General features: G+C 34.1%; 1 pseudogene; it reads left to right on the top strand.

Annotated features, from left to right (window-relative positions):
• Nucleotides 1-230: 230 nt before the first annotated feature.
• LOC145016033 (secreted RxLR effector protein 161 pseudogene) lies at nucleotides 231-5,902 on the top strand (annotated as a pseudogene).
• The last annotated feature ends 545 nt before the right edge of the window (nucleotides 5,903-6,447 follow it).

Raw genomic sequence — 6,447 nt, 5'->3', positions numbered from 1 at the left:
GTGAGAGTATAGTAACATTTCTAGTATTGTATGTTGATGACATACTACTTATAGGAAATGACGTTCCAACCTTGCAAGAAGTAAAATCTTAGCTTGGAAAGTGTTACGCTATGAAAGATCGAGGAGAGGCAGCCTATATTCTCGGGATAAGAATTTTGAAAGATAGAAAGAAAAGACTAATTGGACTTAGTCAAAGTACATACTTGGACAAGGTACCGAAACGGTTCAGTATGGAAAATTGCAAAAAAAGGGAGCTACCTATTCAAAGCAATGTCAAGTTGAGTAAGACTCAAAGTCCCAGTATGGATGAAGAGATAGCTTATATGAGTTGTGTCCCTTATGCTCCGGCTGTAGCATCGATCATGTACGTTATGGCATGTACTCGTCCTGATGTATCCTTTGCTTTAAGCATGGTCATTCGCTATCAGGGAAATCTTGGTAGAGATCATTGGACATCATTAAAGAACATTCTCAAGTATTTGCGAGGGATAAAGGATATGGTTCTAGTCTTTAGAGGTAGTGATACGTTTAGAGTGACTGGGTATAGTAATGTTGGCTTTCAAATAGATAAAGACAACTTTCATTCTCAATATGGTTGGGTGTTCACATTAAATGGTGGAGCAGTTACTTGGAAAAGTTCCAAGCAAGACACGGTGGCTGTTTTTACATGCGAATCAGAATACATAGCAGCAAGTGAAGCAACTTGGATGAAGAACCTTATCGAAGATCTTGGAGTAGTTCCAACTATTCAAGAGCCAATAGAACTTTTCTGCAATAATAAAGGTGCAGTTGCTTTGACTAAAGACCTGAGACCATGGCAAGTCAATACATATCAACAGAAAGTACCATTACATCAAACATAGAGTAGAAGAAAATCACCTCATTGTGAAGAGGATATTATTAGAAGAGAATCATGCAGATCCTTTGACAAAGGCTTTGAGTAGGGTTAAACATAATCCACATGCTAGGAGTATTGGTTTGAGGGATGATATTAGTTTTAGTTTTTAGATGAGCATTTTGAAAGTTGTAACAAAATAAATGAAATTGACTTTTGGTGATTAAATAGTATAGATTATTTATGAGTTTATTTACTGTCTTTGTCAATTGTTTATTATTGTGGTTCGTTTTGCATGTTTTACTTCCTAAATAATTTAATTATTCAAATTCCATAGTCACTCATACTTTGGGAAGTAAGTAGTGAATTAAGACCGTCATGAATTGGTTTGTATATTGTCAAATAAGGTCAGACATAGTAATTGTATTTCTACAACATTCATGAGTACTTAGAAATAAAGATTTAAGTATTGGGTAAACCCACACTCAGAGAATTACTTCATGGATAAAATCATGAGTAATCATGAGATGATAATATCTTATATTCTTAAAACGAAGATATATGAGCTGTAATTCATAAGTTGGTTATGCATTAGTGATGCGAAAACACATCAGTAACATGATATTATAAAACACAGTGTCATGTATGATTTGGTGAGTGAATGATACAAGCATATGAGTCAAAGTTTATTCGTTCCTTTTTCCTAACAGAAGAAGTGATATATTTGGTCCCCTCGGTGATTTGGTGTTGACTTATAGTGTTGGGCCCAGCTAGAACTCAATTGATGTGTTCAATTTGAAGTCTTATGTCGTCATCACAAATCAGGAAATCGGGAAATAAAATTTGGACAATGAGATTGATTCTAATCCATGTCTCATGTATGTAAGATACTTAGTAGAATGGAGGAATATTTGGTTGCTTATCTTAGGACCAATTTCTGTATAGATCAGACTTTGGAAGTTGTTATGGAATCACTCTTTGTTGTCTAATTTAGTAGTTACAGTTATAGACTTATCCAAGTGGAAGACTATTGGATTAGGTATCTAAGTCAATAATTAAATTAGTATATACTTGAATTATTAGCAAAGTCTTTTTGGGTTTCCCTCAAACCTATTAATTGAATAGGGTGATTTTTAGAGATAGAAAAAGATATATATATATATATATATATATATATATATATATATATATATAGAGAGAGAGAGAGAGAGAGAGAATATTTTATTGATTTGTTATATGATTAATAAATAGCAATAAATGAATTTATTAATATGTTATGAAAATAATATATTAGTTAAAAATAGTATTATTTAATTACTAATTAATCAGAAATTAATGAGAATAAATTTTGGGAGTAATTGGATTAATAAAAAAGTGTAACAGTCTAATTGCAATTGTTCAATAGTTTAACAATAGGTTCTAGAACCTTCCTCCTATGAAGGTGGATGGTTTTTTGGAGGATAATCTAGGGTTTCTAGAATATCCCATATAGATGATTAGGGAGAATATAATTACCTAATTTGATATATTAATATAATATTCAAATTAGGGTTATTTAGGGTTTCCTACTCTACCTACAAGTAGACCCTAAAGGATCCAATTTTAGGACATTCCTTTTTACCAAGGCATAGCCAAAATACCTTCTCCCCACTCCTCTCTCTTTAATCCTCCTTGTTGCTAGGGTTGGATGTGAGCCATCAAAGGCACGAGATTCCTGGTGCTAGCTTCCAAGTAACTACAAGAAGAAATTTTGTTTTAATTATCTACTATAATAATCAAGAGGTATGTTTTCCTAAACCCTTTTGCTATTTTCAAAAATACTAGGGTTCTTGTAGGGTTCTTGATGTTCAATCGGTTATTGCATTCAATAGTGAAAACATAGATCTATAAGGTGCAAGTGAACTTATGGTTTTTGTTTTTCCGCCACAATTAATTTTTTTGTAAAATATAAAACCCATAAATATATACATTTAATGTTTTCCTATTTAAAAATGAAAAAGTTTCTATGAGTTTTGGGATGTTACATCATAAATGAACATTTGATATCCACATGTGTGACATTCCCATTTTCACGGCCAGAAAAGACCGATTTTGTTTATGCTTTATAAAAATCAGAGTTCTTCTTTTAATAAAAATGTTGCGGAATTTGTTCCCAGAAAAACATGATAAATACGTTATTAAAACATTTTCGAAGAAACGTATTTTATTCATTTCAAAACGTTTGGGATGTCATCGTTAATACAGAAACATAAGCATAAACAGAACTTACATTTATTTACACTAGTGATCTACATCTCTTTAAATCTCTCAGTGTAATGTGACTTCATATCAACACCTGTGATATAAATAAACTGAGTGGGTTAGGTTGGGAAACCTGGTGAGTACATAGGGTTTTCAACCCACGATTATATAATTATTATGTTTAAACAATCAAACAATCAACCCAATTACCCATCCCCATTATCTTCTTTACTCTTAAGGATCTACCCTAAGAATAAGCTATTCCTCGTTCATTCATTCCTAAGGATTATCCTAAGGAATCGATAAGAAATCCATCGTTGCCACGGTTTACACAATGGGCACTAAGTCTGCATAGTCGCCAGGGTTTAGGCATCAAGTCGGCATGATCACCAAGGTTTAGGCACCAAGTCTTCATGGTCACCAAGGTTTAGATACCAAGTATGCATGGTCACCAAGGTTTAGAGTACACCAAGTGAACACGTCGTTCACAACACCTACAGGTTGCGAGCCTGCTAGTGTTCCACTGGACTATCTAGAATAGTCCATGGTTGTCATCCATACTCTGCTGAATGACGGGGCCATCATTTGGGAAAAAGGCTTCTCACGTCGTCCACATCTCACCCTAACCTCATGGTCTATAACACCTCTCAACTCATCATTCAACTCATATTACATCTATTATATCTACCCATGTTTACCCCAACATTATCGTAGATATAAAATACATATACATAATACATATACATTTTAAATCATTGAAAACATGTATAAAAATGTTCATCCAACATAGATAGCAAGTATTCAGATAATATGCACACATAGCACGTAATTTATATAAAATACTTCATATCTATGTGTAAGATGAAAGTAACTACGCACTCACCTGAAAAGTGGTGACTCAGCACTTGGATAGCGCTTCGATACTCTCAAAATGATTTTCCTTCGATAGAACCTAGTATCGATACCACTAGGGTTTAGTCTAACGATAACCGTGACAAATTAATTGTCTGACTATTATTATTATTATATAAGCGTTAATAACACTCAATATAACTCATAATAATAGCCCAAATAATTATTTTAAGGACCTAATAACATTCCTATAATTATTTGAAAGCTATATTAAAAATTGCGTAAGCGTAGCACACTTACAGCGAATTTTATCGAAAACCGGAACTTAATCGGAGCAGCGTTTCGAAACCGAAAGACACTTTTTTTCGGGACTCCGGGAGCCTCGAGGCTTCCCTCGGGAGCTAAGGGGTTTAACTAGGGCTTAGAGGTGGTTTGGGGAGCTAGAGAGAGAAAGAAATTAGAGAGAGAAGTGATTTTTGGTGTGAAAATGGAGGCAGCCTCGGCTTCCTTTTATAGCCGCGAGGCCTCGGATTACGCTGGGCGTAATCCTTGGCTAAGCTAGGCGTAAGGCTCGGATATGTTTGCCACCCGGATCCAGCTGTCTCGCACTCGTCGGAAGGATAAGGCCGGAGGTACGTGGGGCGTACCGGACCTCGCACGCAGGGCGTAATGCGAAGGGAGGCATGTCCGAATCCGAAGCGTCCTTTGATCAGCGATGGACGGCCCACAACGCGCCACGTCATCAACTTCGCAATCAGCTTCGCAAATTCAAGTTACAACTTCAAAAAATCCTAATTTTCGCGTATGACCTCCGTTTTCGACGTTCTTTATATCCACACAAAGGTGGGAATGTACTCTACAACTTTCGTTTAGACTCCATCGGCTAATTTTGACTCGATTTTAAATTTTATATTATTAACAGACCGGGATAGGATTGGTCCGTTAAATTCTCATAACTTCTTCATCCGATGTCCGTTTTCGCCCATCTTTTTCTCGTTACGCTACTCTTATGGAGATCTTCGATTCTCGTTTAGGTCATGTCGGCTAAAAACTGCTCGATATAACATTCGAATTTCGGGTTGTACACTGCTAATCCGAAACTTTGAAAAATCATAACTTCTTCATACGAAGTCAGATTTGGGCGTTCTTTTTATCAATGTTCTTAGTTTAACACATTCTACGACTTTTGTTTAGATCGTTAAGGCTAAATCTCGCTCTATTGTAAATTCACTATTTACGTTTCCCGGTATCGTGTCAGTTCCGTCGCGAAACTTCAACGAGTCATAACTTCTTCGTTATAACTCGGATTTCGGCGTTCTTTATATGTACGGAAACCTTGTAACATATTCTACAACTTAGTTAAGATTATTTTTTCTAAATAACCTTTTGTCGAAAAGTCATTTTCGACACTTATTGCCTTAAAATTGACTAGCCCGGATCTACGGGCGTTACAACATGTCCTTGATTTCTTGTTTCCATTGGTATCACTTATGAATTTGTAAACAATTTAGAGAAAAAAGGGTTGATGCAATTAATTTTTCATCATTTAGTGTATTAGAAAAATCCACATGTACTCGATTTCATGTTTCCTTGGTATTGCCTATAAATTTGTAATCCATTTAGAGAGAATTATTTGATGAAATTATCTTTGAAATGAATCAATGTTGTTTTTAGTCATTAAGGATTCACTCTTTCACAGATTTTAATCAGTTCATTTCGTTCTCATCATGAATGCATAGATTTGTTCAATTATCTACAAATTATTATTAGATTATAATATCCTGATTGTCTTTGTGCTTGATTTATGTTATAAAGTTGGATTGAAAAAATACACTAAATAATAAGATCTTATAGATAACCTTCTTATGATTGTTTAATAAACATTTTTTGATGTTAATGCAGATAAAGATGGTGGTGAGTGATGATGTATCGATTATGATGGAGGTTGTGGTGATAGGGATGAAGGTAGAGTAGAGAAGATCGAATATATGTTTATCTACAAACATATGTGCATCAATGAACATTGATATACTTTTACAAAAATTGCAAGCAACACACATTGTTTCTAATATTCATCTCATTCTCTTATATAATTCATGAAGTTTTGATTCCGAAATTCATAAATATAGAGGTGGAATTGAAGTTGATGGTAGGATGCAAACTTGAAACATAATCAGAAATAAACCACATGAACTTATGTTCATAAATGAACTTATGATTAATCTACTATGTCTTCTATTGTATAATATGTTTAATTATGAAAATATGTTCTATAACAACCCAAATTTATCTACACAATCATCTAATGGATATATCAGAGTTATTTCTAAACAAATGTGTAATTCTATAAAAATTAATACACTTTACATTACATGGTTAACCTCGGGATTACAACAAAATCTATATATAAAAATTAAACAATAAGGAAAATACAACGAACTAAAATCTATTATTCTAATTTTGGTCATTGTGCTCCTATCTTCTAACATAACACTGTTGCTACCTAAACCTACAAAACA

Source organism: Lactuca saligna, chromosome 9, assembly GCF_052625555.1.
Source record: "Lactuca saligna cultivar CGN05327 chromosome 9, ASM5262555v1, whole genome shotgun sequence".
Taxonomy (NCBI): Eukaryota; Viridiplantae; Streptophyta; class Magnoliopsida; order Asterales; family Asteraceae; genus Lactuca; species Lactuca saligna.
Note: the sequence above shows the minus strand (reverse complement) of the source record. Positions and strands in the feature narration are given on the sequence as shown.